Raw genomic sequence first — 19579 nt, 5'->3', positions numbered from 1 at the left:
GCTCTTGCACTTTTAGTGGGAATGTAAATTGATACAGCCACTATGGAAGATAATATGCTGCTAAGTCGCTTTAGTCGTGTCTGACTCTGTGTGACCCCACAGATGGCAGCCCACCAGGCTCCCCAATCCCTGGGATTCTCCAGGCAAGAACACTGGAGTGGGTTGCCATTTCCTTCTCCAATGCATGAAAGTGAAAAGTGAAAGTGAAGTCGCTCAGTTGTGTCCGAATCTTCGCAACCCCATGGACTGCAGCCTACTAGGCTCCTCCATCCATGGGATTTTCCAGGCAAGAGTACTGGAGTGGGTTGCTATTGCCTTCTCTGGAAAGACGGTATGGAGATTCCTTAAAAAACTAGGAATAAAACCACCATATGACCCAGCAATCCCACTCCTAGGCATATACACTGAGGAAACCAAAATTGAAGAATACACATGTATCCCATTGTTCACTGCAGCACTATTTACAATAGCTAGAACATGGAAGGAACCTAGATGTCCATCGACAGATGAATCAATAAAGAAGCTGTAGTACAAATACAAGATGGAATATTACTCAGCCATACAAGGAACACCTTTGAGTCAGTTCTAATGAGGTAGATGAAACTAGAACCTATTATAAGGAGTGAAGTGAGTCAGAAAGAGGAAGATAATTATCATATTCTAACGCATACATATGAAATCTAGAAAAATGGTACTGAAGAATTTATTTATAGGGCAGCAATGAGAAACAGACATATAGAATAGACTTATGGACATGGGGAGAGGGGAAGAGAGGGTGAGATGTATGGAAAGAGTAACATGGAAACTTACATTACCATATGTAAAATAGATAGCCAACAGGAATTTGCTGTATGGCTCAGGAAATTGAAACAGGGGCTCTGTATCAACCTAGAGGGGTGGGATGGGGAGGGAGATGGGAGGGAGGTTCAAAAGGGAGGGGATATATGTGTACCTATGGCTGATCCATGTTGATGTATGGCAGAAAACAACAATATTCTGTAAAGCAGTCATCTTTCAATTAAAAAATTAATTAATTAAAAAAACCCCAAAACTAAAAACAGGACTACCATATCATCCAGCAATCCCACTCCTGGGCATCTATCTGGAAAAAAAGAAAACTCTAATTTGAAACGACACATGCTGGAAGATTTCTGATTACAGTTTCAATTTCCGTGCTTGTGATGGGTCTGTTAAGATTTTCTATTTCTTCCTGGCTCAGTTTGGTAAAGTTGTACTTTTTTAAGAATTTGTCCATTTCTTCCACGTTGTCCATTTTATTGGTATATAATTGCTGATAGTAGTCTCCTATGATTCTTTGTATTTCTGTGTTGTCTGTTGTTGCAGGATTTAAATTCAACACACAGAAATCCCTTGCATTCCTATACACTAATAATGAGAAAGTAGAACAAGAAATTAAGGAAACAATTCCATTCACCATTGCAACGAAAAGAATAAAATACTTAGGAATATATCTACCTAAAGAAACTAAAGACCTATATATAGAAAACTATAAAACACTGATGAAAGAAATCAAAGAGGACACTAATAGATGGAGAAATATACCATCTTCATGGATCGGAAGAATCAATATAGTGAAAATGAGTATACTACCCAAAGCAATCTACAGATTCAATGCAATCCCTATCAAGCTACCAGCAGTATTTTTCACAGAACTAGAACAAATAATTTCAAGATTTGTATGGAAATACAAAAAACCTCGAATAGCCAAAGCAATCTTTAGAAAGAAGAATGCAACTGGAGGAATCAACTTGCCTGACTTCAGGCTCTACTACAAAGCCACAGTCATCAAGACAGTATGGTACTGGCACAAAGACAGACATATAGATCAATGGAACAAAATAGAAAGCCCAGAGATAAATCCACACACCTATGGACACCTTATCTTTGACAAAGGAGGCAAGAGTATACAATGGAGTAAAAACAATCTCTTTAACAGGTGGTGCTGGGAAAACTGGTCAACCACTTGTAAAAGAATGAAACTAGATCACTTTCTAATACCACACACAAAAATAAACTCAAAATGGATTAGAGTGTGGTACCTGTATAACTATACTATAGAGAAGGTCTAGAATGTATTTCCCTCTTGTCAATGGACTTAACTGTTTACATTTAACTTAACATTTACTTTTTAAGTATCATGAATATTAAGATTTTTAAAAAATTGAGACATTTGAATGACATAAAATTTATTACTTTAGCAATTTTAAAGTATACAAGTCAATGATTTTTGGTATTTTCACAAAGTTGTATGACCTTCACCACTAATAAGACATTTTTATCATCCCAAAATGTAACTCTTCATTTATTAGCAGTTACTCACCATTCTTTCCTTCCTCCCAAACCACTAGCAAGAACTAATGTACTTCCTGTGTCAGTGAATTTTCTTATTCTGTGTATTTCAAATAAATGTAATCATATATGGTAAAAAAAAAAAAAAAAAAAAAAGATTGCATTCCGAAGCTTCAAAAAAAAAAAAAAAAAGATCTAAACGTAAGACCAGAAACTATAAAACTCCTAGAGAAGAACATAGGCAAAACACTCTCCGACATACATCACAGCAGGATCCTCTATGACCTACCTCCCAGAATATTGGAAATAAAAGCAAAAATAAACAAATGAGATCTAATTAAAATTAAAAGCTTCTGCACAACAAAGGAAAATATAAGCAAGGTGAAAAGACAGCCTTCTGAATGGGAGAAAATAACAGCAAATGAAGCAACTGACAAAGAATTAATCTCAAAAATATACAAGCAACTTATGCAGCTCAATTCCAGAAAAATTAATGACCCAATAAAAAAATGGGCCAAAGAACTAAATAGACATTTCTCCAAAGAAGACATACGGATGGCTAACAAACACATGAAAAGATGCTCAATATCACTCATTATTAGAGAAATGCAAATCAAGACCACAATGAGGTACCACTTCACACCAGTCAGAATGTCTGCGATCCAAAAATCTGCAAGCAATAAATGCTGGAGAGGGTGTGGAGAAAAGGGAACCCTCCTACACTGTTGGTGGGAATGCAAACTAGTACAGCCACTATGGAGAACAGTGTGGAGATTCCTTAAAAAATTGCAAATAGAACTGCTTTATGACCCAGCAATCCTACTGCTGGGCATACACACCAAGGAAACCAGAATAGAAAGAGACACATGTACCCCAATGTTCATCACAGCACTGTTTATAATAGCCAGGACATGGAAACAACCTAGATGTCCATCAGCAGATGAATGGATAAGAAAGCTGTGGTACATATACACAATGGAGTATTATTCAGCTACTAAAAAGAATACATTTGAATCAGTTCTAATGAGATGGATGAAACTGGAGCCAATTATACAGAGCGAAGTAAGCCAGAAAGAAAAACACCAATACAGTATACTGACACATATATATGGAATTTAGAAAGATGGTAATGATGACCCTGTATGCGAGACAGCAAAAGAGACACAAATGTGTAGAGCGGACTTTTGGACTCTGAGGGAGAGGGAGAGGGTGGGATGATTTGGGAGAATGGCACTGAAACATGTATACTATCATGTAATAAACGAATCGCCCGTCTATGTTCGATGCAGGATGCAGGATGCTTGGGGCTGGTGCACAGGGATGATCCGGAGGGATGATGTGAGGTGTGAGGTGGGAGGTGGGAGGGGGGTTCATGTTTGGGAGCTCATGTACACCCGTGGCGGATTCATGTCAATGTATGCCGAAACCAGTACAGTATTGTAAAGTAAAATAAAGTAAAAATAAAAATAAAAAAAAAATAAATGACACATGCAACCCCTGTTCAGAGCAGGACTATGTACAATAGCCAAGACAAGGAAGCAACCAGAATGTACACTGACAAATGAATGGATAAAGATGTGGTACAGGTATACAATGGAATATTACTCAGTCATAAAACAGAATGAAATAATGCCATTTGAGGTAATGTAGATGGATTTATAGATTATCATATTAAGTGAAATCAGATAAAAGACAAATATCATAAGATGTTACCTACATGTGGAAACTAAAAAATGATATAAATGAACTTATTTATAAAACATACTCACTCACAGGCTTAGAAAATGAACTTATGGTTACCAAAGGGTAAAGGGAGCGGAGGGATAAATCACACATTTTGGATTAACATATATACACTACTTTATATAAAATAAACAAGATCCTACTATATAGCACTGCTGCTGCTGCTGCTTAGTCGCTTTAGCCGTGTCTGACTCTGCATGACCCCTTAGACGGCAGCCCACCAGGCTCCACCGTCCCTGCGATTCTCCAGGCAAGAACACTGGAGTGGGCTGCCATTTCCTTCTCCACTATATAGCAAAGGGAACTATATTTAATATCTTGTAATAACCTATAATCCCCTGCCCATTGGGGAGGGTGAGGAAGGCAGGGGTGGGTGCGGCCTCTGGCCCTGACCTTCAGTTTTTTGGGGGGGGCTTCCCCAGTGGCTCAGATAATGAAGCATCTGCCTACAATGCGGGAGACCCGGGTTCAATCCCTGGGTTGGGAAGATCTCCTGGAGAAGGAAATGGCAACCCACTCCAGTATTCTTGCCTGGAAAATCCCATGGACAGAGGAGCCTGGTAGGCTACAGTCCATGGGGTCACAAAGAGCCAGACACAACTGAGTAACTTCACTGACTTACTCACTCACTCAATAACCTATAATGGAAGACTGAAAGCATGTGTGTGTGTGACACTCACACACACACACACATATTCTAACATAACACTGTAAATCAATTATAATAATAACGACAACAACAACAAAAAGACCACAGCTTTGTGACTGACCTTGAGACAGAGCACTCAGCTATGTTACATCCGGATTGCTGACCTACAGAAACTGTTAGATAATAAACATTAATGTTTTAAGCCACTAAGTTTTTAAGCAATGTGTTATGCAGCAGTAGATCAATAATGTGTTCATCAGTTTCACTTGGTGTTTCTAGCGGTGTTTTAATCTTTTAAACTTAACTGTGGCAGGTATCCTTTTGGCCATGTGATGAAATTTATAGAAAACAGGCTCATTATAATCTTTTTAAATGAGTGAGATACATAAAAGAAAACAAATTATGTCAAAATTTACATTAAAACCCCACCTAGTCCATTCCACTGTGCCAGATTCATAGTTTTGATTATACTAGTTACATGTTAAGTCACAGCAACTTATAGACAAGTTCTTATTAATTACTGATTTTCAAAAATTTCCTGGCAACCTCATGGTTATACTTTAATATAATCTCTAAAATAACTTTGCTTATCCTTCCTAAAACTGATTGGGAGTGTTTTGGGAAATGTATTAAATGTATGTATAAATTTTAGAGGCATTAAATTTTTATGATTTTAGGTCTTCTATTTATTCAGACCTTATGCTCATAATACCTATCTTACTTTCTAAATATTCTCTAAATAACAGTAGTAATAATAGTAATAGTATCAATTAAATGCCATGTATATCAATAGTTAATACTTACCATATGCCATACCAGGTACTAGATGTTTTACAAAAATTAGCTAGTTAAACCCTCACAACTCTGAGGTGGGAGCATTGTCCACTTCAAGACAAGAAAGCTGATGTTCAGAGATGTCAAATAAGTTTCCCCAAGTTAAAAAGTTAGACAGCAGCTAAAATGTGTATCTGCCTAGAAATCACATTTTCTCTAAGCCAAACCATGTTCTTGACCTATGCTTCCCAGGAGATGGTCAAAGGCAAAGACTTTTAATGTCCTATAGTATATATCAGAATGAATATATAGTTGTTTAAAAGAAATTCTATATTTCCAAACTGTATACAAATGTGTTTATAATTAAGATATTAACTCCCATTTTTGTCATTTGTCAACAGCTTTCAAGCATCACCTTTCTCTTCCCCTTCTGCACCTCACCAGGGCATGCTAATAAGAAAGCTGACTACACATTTAACACCTGTAGGAAGTCCTAAGATCTCAAGCCCTAGCTCTTGTGAGGAAACCCCCATTCCAAGCCCTGTCCCAACGTTCATAAAACTGTAAGCCCCTTATGCCTTTTACATACCTGCTTGTGAACCTGCCTTTCTTCCAGAAAACCTCACTGATGCATGTGTGGAATCACTGGTCTCAATATGTGAACAAAATGTTGAATGGATATTAATCCTACCTCCATAGAGTGATCACAGGAGCACTGAGCATTTCAGTTAGTCTTTTAGATGCATGCATGCTCAGCCACTAAGTCACATCCAACTCTTTGCAACCCCATGGACTGTAGCCGACTAAGTTCCTCTGTCCATGGATTTCCCAGGCAAAAATACTGGGGTGAGTCACCATTTTCTTCTCTATTGGATCTTCTTGACCCAGGGATCAAACCCATATCTCCTGCATTGGCAGGTAGATTCTTTACCAGTGAAACACTTGGGAAGCTCCAGTTTTTAGATATTATGACGTAAAATCTGCAGTTGATCTATATTACAAATTATTTTACAATGGATTCATTTCTTCCAAGGAAACTTATTAAATACTTATTGTGTAGCACACATCAGTCACCAAGGAGTTATGCAATATGATTCCAGCTTTGGGAACTGAAACATTAATTAAAAAATATAGCCTAACAAACACATGAAAAGATGCTCAACATCATTCATTATCAGAGAAATGCAAATCAAAACCACAATGAGGTACCGCTTCACACCAGTCAGAATGTCTGCGATCCAAAAATCTGCAAGCAATAAATGCTGGAGAGGGTGTGGAGAAAAGGGAACCCTCCTACACTGTTGGTGGGAATTCAAACTAGTACAGCCACTTTGGAGAACAGTGTGGAGATTCCTTAAAAAATTGCAAATAGAACTACCTTATGACCCAGCAATCCCACTGCTGGGCATACACACTGAGGAAACCAGAACTGAAAGAGACACATGTACCCCAATGTTCATTGAAGCACTGTTTACAATAGCCAGGACATGGAAACAACCTAGATGTCCATCAGCAGATGAATGGATAAGAAAGCTGTGGTACATATACACAATGGAGTATTACTCAGCCATTAAAAAGAATACATTTGAATCAGTTCTGATGAGATGGATGAAACTGGAGCCGATTATACAGAGTGAAGTAAGCCAGAAAGAAAAACACCAATACAGTATACTAACACATATATATGGAATTTAGAAAGATGGCAATGATGACCCTGTATGCAAGACAGCAAAAAAGACACAGATGTGTATAAGGGACTTTTGGACTCAGAGGGAGAGGGAGAGGGTGGGATGATTTGGGAGAATGGCACTGAAACATGTATACGATCATGTAAGAATCAAATCGCCAGTCTATGTCCGACGCAGGATACAGCATGCTTGGGGCTGGTGCACGGTGATGACCCAGAGAGATGTTATGGGGAGGGAGGTGGGAGGGGGGTTCATGTTTGGGAACACATGTACACCCGTGGTGGATTCATGTCAATGTATGCCGAAACCAATACAGTATTGTAAAGTAAAATAAAGTAAAAATAAAAATTAACAAAAATATATATATAGCCAAACAAAGGGGAAAAACCTACAGATTTATTCAAGAAATTATTAATGTGCTATTCCCTTATGAAAAAAAATTAGTCTATAGCTAGTTATTTAAAGCATTTGCTATTCTAATCACTAGGAGAAATTAAAGATTTATTTGGTCATATAAAGCTAAAGCTCACAATGTATGTTTGCCTTGCAATTCAAAGCCATTGACTGTTTGCCATTGAAATTTCTCTACAGACTTAAAATTTTTTCATTTATATTATAAAATGACAACTTCCAAAGTCTCTGAACGTGTCAACATAAAAGACATCATAGTTGAAGCATTATAGTTGGAAAGATAAATATCTTACCATCCTGTGCAATCATTTTAAATCAGGTTTCAATACACTGATGCTTGTATTGATTTGCCAAATATTTACAGTAAATTCATACACTAATTTGATAAAGATTGCATATTTATAACATTGTGATTTCAGGGTATATACCTCCATTTATTCAAGTGCATCTTGGTACTCGTCAATCAAATTCTATGCTTTCTTTTAACTAGGTCTTGTACCGTCCATGTTTATTTTATTTTTAGATCTTTCTAATAAAAATTAGAAATGATTTTTTTTTCAGTTTCTATATGGTTATTGCTAACATAAAGTGAAAGTATTGTTTCTGTTGTGGGATTTACCTTGAAAATACTTCGATTTCACTGAATTATTTTATTTATTTTAATAGATTTTTTTTAAATTTGGGAAGTTTATATATGAGCATATCATCTGTGAGTAACAAAAAATGTGTTCTCCTTCCAAACATCTGTTTCATGTATGCTGTTTGCTTTCTTGCCTTAACCTGAACTTCTAAAATAATGTTGAATAACAGTGATAATGGTGACCATACTACAGTTCTAGTTTTAATAGGAATGCCTTTTAGTAGGACATTCACTTTTAGGTTTCTATTCAATATCCATCATATTTAGAAAATTTCCTTCTATTTTTCTTTGGATTAAAAAAATTTGGAATAAGGATTAAATTTTGGATTAACGTATTTAAAATGTAATTTTAACCCTTGTATGGTAAGCTGGTTTCAAGCTCAACCCTCAGGGAACTGAACCAAAAATAACGCTCCAGAAAATTATTCATGTGTTCAATCAATAAATCAAGACTACTACTTCGGTGGCAATTCCTTTTCAGATACAAACATCACAACTTCTATTTACTTCAACCAAATGCTAACTAAACATAATCCTGAAACTTTTTCTTATTTTGAGGACAACTCTAACTATAGTTTGAAAAAAACAAAGAATGGCACTAGTAGAAAGTCTAGAATATTAACTTTCACAATTAATTGGGAACTGTGATTTCATAGAGCCCTTTGGTATTGTATGTTTGACCTGATTTATGATTCTGAGTATTATTTTTTTTTATGTTTTACTCCCTTAAACTAGATGCAGACCTAATATTAGGTAACAATTTACTTCTCATGGTGGCACAGATGGCTCCATGACAAGACATATTTATCAAAATAAAGCAAATGAAAAAACAAGTAATATTTAGCAACAGTTAAATAAGGCTCTCCAAAGTGCTAAGACTTTAAAGCAGACAGCAAAATGAAAATATAGTTATTACATCTGCCTCTGATTCATTTTCAAGTATATTTTGAAGCATGATTAATGGTTTTATAAATACTTTTCTCACTTCATCCATACCAACAAAGGATTTCAAATTAATTCACTATTTCTGACTTTATCCTTAATGGATTTTTAAAGTCCATGGCAACAGATCAATCTATTGCAGATTCAAATCCATGAAAAAAGTGCTACACTTTTTATATAACAGAAAGCAATGGGAATATGACAATATAAATGATACTGTGAAATAGAGTGGTACTATTTGCTCTAAACAGGAAAAGTGACATGGTCATTTTAAGAAATTTAATCACTAATACCCAAAAGTTATATTTTTTAATTTTTCTAGACAACTAATAGGCTCTCGTAAGATTTTAAAGGCTTATAACATACATACTATAATTTTAGCTAAATGTGTTCTTTATTAAAAATTTTCCCCAGATATTTGACCTCTTAAAAAAGCAAGCTAAGATTTTAAACACCCAAGAGATACAAATGGTTTCCAGCTTCATGGAACCTATATTTATAAAGGAATTTAACACTGTCACTTGAAAAGCAAAAAAGTTTCAAGAACTGCCAAAAGAAAAGAGGTTTTTGAAGGCTCATAAGAAAGAAAATTGCAAAGATCAAGGGCTGAAAAACTGTAAGAATAGACAAATAGATCAAAGGTACAAAAGAGACAAAATAATTCCCAAATAAATGGGAACATGGACTATGCCTGAGAAGGAAGGAACAGCAAATCAGGGAAGAAAGGAAGATCAGTTCCATAAATGACGCCAGGGAAATTTGCTCTTCAGATGAAAAGTTATTAAAATTAGAACCATAAACATCAAATGAAAAGAATTTATAAAAAAATGCAAGAGAATATATTGAACTAGAAAATACTTTCTTAAACAAGGCACTATACTAAAAGCGCAAACATAACAGTGAACATCAAGTTTCTCTTCATTAAAATTAAAAATTTTACATAAAAATTATAAAATATAATTAAATGACAAGTTAAGTGTTATTACTTGTAACATTATGAGGCAACTAAGGTTTGGTAATAATAAGAAATAAAACCGGATTATTTATCTAGGATAAAAAATATGACAGCAAAAACTTATCTAATACGTAGCATGTTCCAGACATTGTTCCAGGTACCTTATATCAAACCCCTTTAATCCTCACAACAAATTTTAAGTAAAATTATTCTTTCCATTTTGTAAAATAGGCAACTAAATCATAGGTAAAGTGTGTAAGTCATCCAAGGTCACATCCAAATCATATCCATTTCTTAATGGCAGAAATAGGACACATTAAGATTTACAAATCAAACAAGTCAAGATGAATAAAGTAATACGAAGAAAAAAATAAAGACCCTGGCCATATAACGCACAAGAAAGGAATACTAAATGGCTAACATACACATGAAGGCTTCTCAACTAAAAATGCAAATTAAAACACTAAGATGCAAATTCACACAGATTACATTGGCAAAATTTTTAAAGTCTGGAAACAGCTAGTGTTGGCAAAAATTTAACAAAAGGGAATTTTATACACAGCTGACATCTAGGAGAGTTTAAATACTTACAAACCCTCCAATCTAAGAACTCTACTTTTGAGATATTCTCAGTTGTAAGAATGAAAGGTAATGTATAAATACACTGTAATAAATGGAGCAATCACAATTGTGCAAGCTTCAGAAGGGTAATTCAACATGAAAAAATGTATAATCTAGATGATAAAAGTACAAAGCACAACCATGCTGTTTATGGTTATACATACATAGACACACATCTTATACATACACCGTAAGGCTTTTTACAAACATGTAGAAATGATACACATTAACTTCAAGTTAGTGGTTACCTCTAAGTAAGGAAAGAGACGAATAGGGGTGAGGTTTTATTTTCCAAACAGAAAATTTATAAAAATCAAACTTGGAAAAACATTAGTACCTATTGTGTGTACAGTAGATACACAGGAGTCAGTTATACTGCTTTTAGTACTTATTTTTACGTTGTATTTTTCTTTTTTTTTTTTCTTAGCTCCTCTCTTCTGTATCATTAAATTTATTTATTTATTTTATTTATTTTTTTTTTAATTTTAAAATCTTTAATTCTTACATGCATTCCCAAACATGAACCCCCCTCCCACCTCCCTCCCCATAACATCTTTCTGGGTCATCCCCATGCACCAGCCCCAAGCATGCTGCATCCTGCGTCAGACATAGACTGGCGATTCAATTCACATGATAGTATACATGTTAGAATGGCATTCTCCCAAATCATCCCACCCTCTCCCTCTCCCTCTGAGTCCAAAAGTCCGTTATACACATCTGTGTCTCTTTCCCTGTCTTGCATACAGGGTCGTCATTGCCATCTTCCTAAATTCCATATATATGTGTTAGTATACTGTATTGGTGTTTTTCTTTCTGGCTTACTTCACTCTGTATAATCGGCTCCAGTTTCATCCATCTCAACAGAACTGATTCAAATGAATTCTTTTTAACGGCTGAGTAATACTCCATTGTGTATATGTACCACAGCTTTCTTATCCATTCATCTGCTGATGGACATCTAGGTTGTTTCCATGTCCTGGCTATTATAAACAGTGTTGCGATGAACATTGGGGTACATGTGTCTCTTTCAATTCTGGTTTCCTCGGTGTGTATGCCCAGCAGTGGGATTGCTGGGTCATAAGGTAGTTCTATTTGCAATTTTTTAAGGAATCTCCACACTGTTCTCCATAGTGGCTGTACTAGTTTGCATTCCCACCAACAGTGTAGGAGGGTTCCCTTTTCTCCACACCCTCTCCAGCATTTATTGCTTGCAGATTTTTGGATCGCAGCCATTCTGACTGGTGTGAAGTGGTACCTCATTGTGGTTTTGATTTGCATTTCTCTAATAATGAGTGATGTTGAGCATCTTTTCATGTGTTTGTTAGCCATCCGTATGTCTTCTTTGGAGAAATGTCTATTTAGTTCTTTGGCCCATTTTTTGATTGGGTCGTTTATTTTTCAATTTTCAATTAAGCTTGTTTTTCAAATTAATGATACTGTGGAAATAAAAAATATGCTATGAAAGTAAGGATGATAAGGACAGACACAGCTATGAAAGGGTGGTGTTTTCAGTGAGTAGTAACTGAAGTTCAGTTCAGTTCAGTTGCTCAGTCGTGTCCAACTCTTTGCGACCCCATGAATCGCAGCACTCCAGGCCTCCCTGTCCATCACCAACTCCCGGAGTTCACTCAGACTCGTGTTCATCGAGTCAGCAGCTGAGAGCTACCCCACGTCCGAGGTCAGGGGCAGCGGCCTAGAGTGCCAGGCTGTGATGGCACAGGAACAGCGGAGAGGAGCTACCCTGTGTCCGAGGTCAGGGGCGACGGCCAGGAGGAGATACCCTGCGTCCAAGGCCAGAGGCAGTGGCCGAGAGGAGCAACCCCACGCCCGAGGCCAGGGTGGCGACCAGGAGGAGCAACCCCACATCCAAGGAGTGGTGGCTGCCCGGGCGCAGGAGGGCCTAGAGGAGCCATCCCACGTTGAAGGTCAGGAAGGGCGGCGGGAGGAGATACCCCTCATCCAAGGTAAGGAGCAGAGGCTGTGCTTTGCTGGAGCAGCCGTGAAGAGATACCCCACGACCAAGGTAAGAGAAACCCAAGTAAGATAGTAGGTGCTGCAAGAGGACATCAGAGGGCAGACACACTGAAACCATACTCACAGAAAACTAGTCAATCTAATCACACTAGGACCACAGCCTTGTCTAACTCAATGAAACTAAGCCATGCCCGCGGGTCATGGTGGAGAGGTCTAACAGAATGTGGTCCACTGGAGAAGGGAATGGCAAACAACTTCAGTATTCTTACCTTGAGAACCCCATCAACAGTATGAAAAGGCAAAATGATAGGATACTAAAAGAGGTACTCCCCAGGTCAGTAGCTGCCCAATACGCTACTGGAGGTCAGTGGAGAAATAACTCCAGAAAGAATGAAGGGATGGAGCCAAAGCAAAAACAATACCCAGCTGTGGATGTTACTGGTGATAGAAGCAAGGTCCAATGCTGTGAAGAGCAATATTGCATAGGAACCTGGAATGTCAGGACCATGAATCAAGACAAATTGGAAGTGGTCAAACAGGAGATGGCAAGAGTGAACGTCGACATTCTAGGAATCAAAGAACTAAAATGGACTGGAATGGGTGAATTTAACTCAGATGACCATTATATGTACTACTGCAGGCAGGAATCCCTCAGAAGAAATGGAGTAGCCATCATGGTCAACAAAAGAGTCCGAAATGCAGTACTTGGATGCAATCTCAAAAATGACAGAATGATCTCTGTTTGTTTCCAAGGCAAATCATTCAATATCACAGTAATCCAAGTCTATGCCCCAACCAGAAACACTGAAGAAGCTGAAGTTGAACGGTTCTATGAAGACCTACAAGACCTTTTAGAACTAACACCCAAAAAAGATGTCCTTTTCATTATAGGGGACTGGAATGCAAAAGTAGGAAGTCAAGAAACACCTGGAGTAGTAACTGAAGGAAGACTACTTTTCAGTGAGTCCTGTGGGCAGAAAAAAAGGAGAGAGAATCACTTTCAAATTTAAGAAAGGAGAAGCCACAAAGTGCTGACCATTGTTGCTAAGACATGTGCCAAGCATATTCAGCTGGCACAAAATTATTAAATATTTGAATGTTTTTATCTGGTGCATATAATTTATATCTCACCACGGTTCCCAAAGATCCTTCGCAAGTGCTTTATGTCTCCCATCAGGTTATGTCATTTATTTTGTTTATTTATGGTTATGAAAATTTCTGTCTGTAATCCTTGCGAGAGACCTGTATTTGACCCCTGAGTTGGGAAGATCCCCTGGAGAAGGGAAAGGCTGCCCACTCCAGTATTCTGGCCTGGAGAATTCCATGGACTGTATAGTCCATGCGGTCACAAAGAATAGACCTGAATGAGGGACTTTTACTTTCACTTTCAATCCTTGCAACAGAACAAAAGCGACAGGAAGATACAGAGCCAGCTTTGGAACTTAAGAAGAATACCTCTTCATTAGAACCTGTAGAGAAGGAGAAATGAGAAGAGATGGAAAACATCTGAAAAGTGGGGTTTTGAATGAGAACCAAGTATTAGAAAAAGATTAGTGAAAAGTGAACATTGCTCAGTCTCTTTGCGACCCTGTAGACTATACAGTCCATGGAATTCTCCAGGCCAGAATACTAGAGTGTGTAGCCTTTCCCTTCTTCAGGGATCTTCCCAACCCAGGGATCGAACCCAAGTCTCCCACATTGCAGGTGGATTTTTTACCAGCTGAGTCACAAGGGAAGCCCTTAATATGTAAAATGATAAAATATCTGGAACATGTTAAAATACCACATAGGTCTTTCTTACGTCTATTGTTAAAAGCATCTTCATCAGCTGTTTGTCCCCGATCTCTTATGTTCTGCTTCCAGATATCAGCATTTTTTCTACTTCAAATCTTAATTCTTCAAGCATGAAGTATTATTTATGTGACTACTGAATACCTTCCATGACTACGCTGTGCACTAGTCCTTCTTGGACTTCTGTGAGTGAAACCTTTCCTAGTCTTCATCTAGAAAAGAACCTTGGGAAGGTTCTTCTTCACATAAACAAGACCCGCCTATACAACTTCCCTGAATGTGTAAGAAGCTTTCTTTTCATCAGATTTAGGGTCTCAGCCATTTTCTCCTTAGTCCATTTTCTTTATCTTCTCCTTCAGAAACCTTTTGGTTTTACCACGCTTGAAAGCATGGCAACAGTGTTCAAATACTGAATCAGGCTGCATCTCCACTACATAAGAGTAAGTGATTCAACTGATTTTGTAAAACCCTCTCCTTTTATTAATTGGGAAAAAATGTCCAGCCAACTTTGTCTCCATGAGAATGGTGAATTTGCTATTTCAATCAAACTGGCTGATCAATCCAGTCAAATAAGTGGTATAATTTTTTCTCCAGTGAATTAATTAGTTGTTTAATTGAACTGAAGAGCTTTATAGGTTTCTTGGGTATTTCATGAATAAAACCACAATGAAAATCAACAGTTCAATGTGTCACTTTATAGTCAAAATGCTTTTTTTTCCACATTGTAATTAAGTTTTGGCTAAATTTCTTAACCTTGTGAAGCTTTGTTTATACACATTTAAAATTAATATGTCTCAAAATGTTCTGGATATTTTGGAGGACTGGTCAAGAGGATTATTATAAAGTAGTAGGAATGGAGAAGTAAAGTAATGTGCTGTAGGCATGGTGGAAGAGGTAAGTTTATTCATAAAGAAACTAATGTACCTAAATCAAGATTTACAGCGATTTCAAATTTATATACAAATATATTTTTAATGTAAAACACTGGTCTAGATACAAGCACCCTGAAAATGAAAAGAATAAAAGTTCCTACCTTTACTGAGTGTATTAATTAGGAAACTTTTGTCTGCTACAAATAAAAAATACTATTTGGGGTCAAATGTATTCAAAAAAATGTATCATTTCACATAAATGGAGTTTTAAAGAGTCCAGTTTTTTGGTGCGATTCGATAAGCGAGTTAATTATGACACTGAAGATATTTGGTATTCTTGGTAGTATTCATCCTGATATCTTCAACAGATCTCTACCCTAAAGCAGGTTCCTGTTTTGGTTACAAGGTGGTTAGTAGGACAATTAAGCCTATAACTTCTCTTGTTGTTAGCTACTACTATTCATGAGTGAATATGTGAATAAGGAAGGAAAGTTTAGGGGAGATATGGAGCAAGAGAAACTGAACTGGGAGAAGACAACGGCACAAAAATACAGAGAGAAAAAGTTCTGATTATTGAAAGTAAGCTTTTATCTTTCATTTAGTGGGGCCAATTGAATATGGATGCTCTAGGCTAAGAATACATTCTAGGAGGCATGCCAGGTATTGGCTTAGAATAATCATTATCCCCACTGCCACATGAAAAAACATAATGTTTAGCGGAGACTAGATAAAGAAAACTGCTATTCTCTTAGGCAGTGAGAAGCAAAGAAATGGATGTTGGATAACCAACTGATAATAGCTTCTACATTGATTTTGCAATTTATTTTTGCATGATGATAGGGAAAAAGGCAAGGATACATACAAACAATTACAAATTAAGACGTGATAAAATAAGTGGACAACCTCCTAAGTCAGTCAGAGTTGATATTAGAGTTGAATCATCCCTTCCATTCCTGAAATAAACCCTTAAAATTCTGGGTAGTATTATCGTTACTTTCAGAAATCCTCACTTTGTGAATGCTAGTTTGTACAGACTCTTGAGTTCATCTGGAATGTTTCACTTTGGGTTTCTTTTTGCATGTACTCACAATGCATGCTAATGTTTTAAACTTAATTGAAGATTTTTCTGTGATTTATAGTCATTTTTTCACAAAAAGACAAAGGTTTCAATTACTGCAGAGAAATTACCGTATATTCAGTGAGGAGAGAATAATGTGTGTTGAGATGACGACTTGTACGCAACACATCAGCTTGTCTGTGTGCTCAGTTTGAATATTTTACCTCAGCAAAAACAAATCAAAGCATGTCATAGATATCAGATTTTCACATAGTTGAAATCACTTATATTAAGTCCATAAATGTCAAGGGTATTCAATACAAATAAGTTATTAATAAGTTTTGTGAAAGGTGTATAAACCAATTATTAAGGAAACTTGAAAATCCCTCCCCAGCAAAGCATCACTGGAAATACTGGGACGATTATTGTAAATCAAATACTCACAGCAGATTTAGAAACTCCCTTTGCAACTTCTATGGTAATAATTTGATGTGGATGACTAAAAAAAGTCCGCAGCTCTGTAAATATCTTCGTTAAGAAAAGGAAGCAATTCTTGATTTGAAGAATGGGTGTTGAAAAGGGAAATGGGAACACATTCAACTGCCTTTGTTTTAAAAAAATACACGTAACTGTGCTTCTGAAGGATTGTTTGAAAGTAAAAACATGCTCTCAAGAAAATAGGGAAACTACTTTTAAAAGAAGAAAACAAGCAAATCAACTTGCACAACAATCAGTTTGCAATGTACAGAGCAGGTGTGCAGCCACGTAGAAAGCACCAACTCTGGCGGAGAAGGAAAGAGGATTACTCACAACAGGTCTCTCACATTTTTCCATGGTGCTGAAAGCCACAGACGGAAACAAGTCGAGAGTGAGACTCACAGCTTAAAACTATGGTTCTTCTCACGGCAGTGTAATGAACTTCATGCAATGATCATGCTGGATGGTTAACATGCCCAAGTTAGCAGTTATACTGTTAGTTCTAGGAGAGTGCCAGATTTAGTTAGACAGTAAACTAATCACCAAAGGAGGATTACTTAGTTTGTGGACTCCATCAAGTGGGCTGTATAACTTTGAAGTAATAAAGTAACTTATAATTAATCAAATGATTCAGATGGCTGTGTATAAAGACACACAGATGTCTCAGACTTCACAGTAATTTGGAAACAAGATTATAATAAAAATATGTTCAGCTGTTTGCCCAGAAAATTTAGAAATGAAAGTTACTAAAGCACTGTTGGCTATAAATACATGGGATATGATTTCAACCTCCCTCATGAAAAACATCTCTCTATACGATCTAAAATTCCTTATATTTCACTTGTCTCACTAATGCACACTCAAAATATAAGGATATTTAGAAATATTCACATCTTGAAAAATAAAAAAGCTAGAAGAATCAGGTTAACTAATGATAACTTTACCCATAACACCTATTTGACAGCATATCTTCCTTGAGAGAATGATAGTTTTGATAGGAATGAAGAGTATGTGAGCACTGGAGGTGCAAAAGGATTGCGTGGGTCAATAGAGTATACTTCTAGGATCTACAGACTGGAGAGGGAGATATCAGATGGATTTCCAGGGTCAGTTCTGTATCTGTCACTTACAAAGCTAGGAGGCACAAAATGGGAACTCTCAAAGCTAATCTGTCTCTTAAAAAAAATCACTGCTTCCTTCTCTATTAACTGTTCATACCTATGGCTTTATGTATCCAAGTGTCATCAAAATTTTAGTGAGTACCTACTATGCGCCAGATATTATAAAGTTATTTTTATAAAGATTATCTTATTTAACCCTTAAAACAATGGTCAGTGCATAATCCACACTTTGCAGATATGAAAGCTCGGTAATTTATCTAATACCACTTAATGAGAAGTGACAGAAATAGGATGTGAAAGCAGATATTGTGCCTTCAGGGACAATGTCCTTAATAAGTGTTATGTTTTCTCTGGATTGCTAGTTCCTATTTAGTCTGACCATCTTCCTACGTAGCTATTTTCTTTCTGGATACCTCCATTATTCTAGAAATTCCTTTTGGTTTTCTGACCATAATATTTTCTGGCTAAGAGCTTTCTTTGTTCTGGCAAAGCGCCGGTAATCTCCTTTTTCAACCTGTCTCCAGCAACACTTGACTTTGGTACACAGCAACAACTAAGCCTCCAAGATCTTAACCTGAAAGGGAAGGCACATAAAGACAGAGAGAAAGACAGGGGAGGCTGATGAGGCCAAAATCAGTCTTCTCTTCCTTAAAAATTTTAAACCTAACATTAACCGATACAGAAGATTCTCCTCAAGTTGCTGCTATACCATGACCTTCAGATAAATTACTTCACTTCTCTGACACTATCAGTTAACAAATGATACTTGATGATACTTTGAACAAAATGAACACGTTCTCTGCTCTCATGGGGCCTACAGTCTACAAAACTGGATAATAATCAAACTTTTGCAGGGCTGTTGTGATGATTAATAAGGGCCCTGTGCTTGTAAGGTGTCGACATTTATTAAAATTTAGTTTGCTTCCTCTGGGGAGAAATCAAATACTATCTATTCAAATTTAGTTAAGCTAAATTTTGCTTCTATGTTGGTATTACAAGTACTTGAGTTACGAAACCAAGGCAACTATTGATTACTTTCCTGTGCTTATAAGCCCAAGCCTAAGTACCAAAAAGGCTGCAGATAAACAGACTGAAGGACAAGACTGAACTGCCTCTCAGTGTTTTTCCTGTACAGAGATTGCTGGACTTTGCGGTTCTTATTGCCCATGGGGTAAGAGCAAGTCTTTTACAAGAAAATCTAGGGACTTCCTCAGCAGTCCAGTGGTTAAGACTCCATGCTTCCAGTGTAGGGGGTGCAGGTTTGATTCCTGGTTAGGGAACTAAGACACCATGTGCCGTGGAGCATGACTCAATTTGTTTTTAAAAAACTGAAAAACAAAAGTGGCCACAGCTGTGGTATCGTGGTGTGTTTCCAACTACATGGAGAAAGACAATGCTAATGGCAGTCTTAAGATCTGTCTCTGCATGAAATGACGTGAAGAAAGTCCCAGACCACCATTCTAACGTTTAAAACTGTATGAGTTCATCCAGTGATCTTGGATGAAGGAAATATCTTCTGAGCGTGAAGTATGTATTAGCATAAAGGGTGTCATC

General features: G+C 36.9%; 1 long non-coding RNA gene across 1 annotated transcript in view; it reads right to left on the bottom strand.

The window, feature by feature from the left end:
• The window catches only part of LOC138424621 (uncharacterized), a 290785-nt gene extending 273499 nt beyond the window's left edge, over positions 1-17286 (bottom strand). The window contains exon 1 of the long non-coding RNA XR_011250889.1: positions 16872-17286. This is a non-coding gene — a long non-coding RNA (uncharacterized lncRNA). The remainder of the gene's footprint in view (positions 1-16871) is intronic.
• Positions 17287-19579: the final 2293 nt, after the last annotated feature.

This window comes from Ovis canadensis, chromosome 19 (assembly GCF_042477335.2).
Source record: "Ovis canadensis isolate MfBH-ARS-UI-01 breed Bighorn chromosome 19, ARS-UI_OviCan_v2, whole genome shotgun sequence".
NCBI lineage: Eukaryota > Metazoa > Chordata > Mammalia > Artiodactyla > Bovidae > Ovis > Ovis canadensis.
The sequence above is the reverse complement of the archived record's forward strand: the minus strand, read 5'-3'. Positions and strand labels throughout refer to the sequence as shown.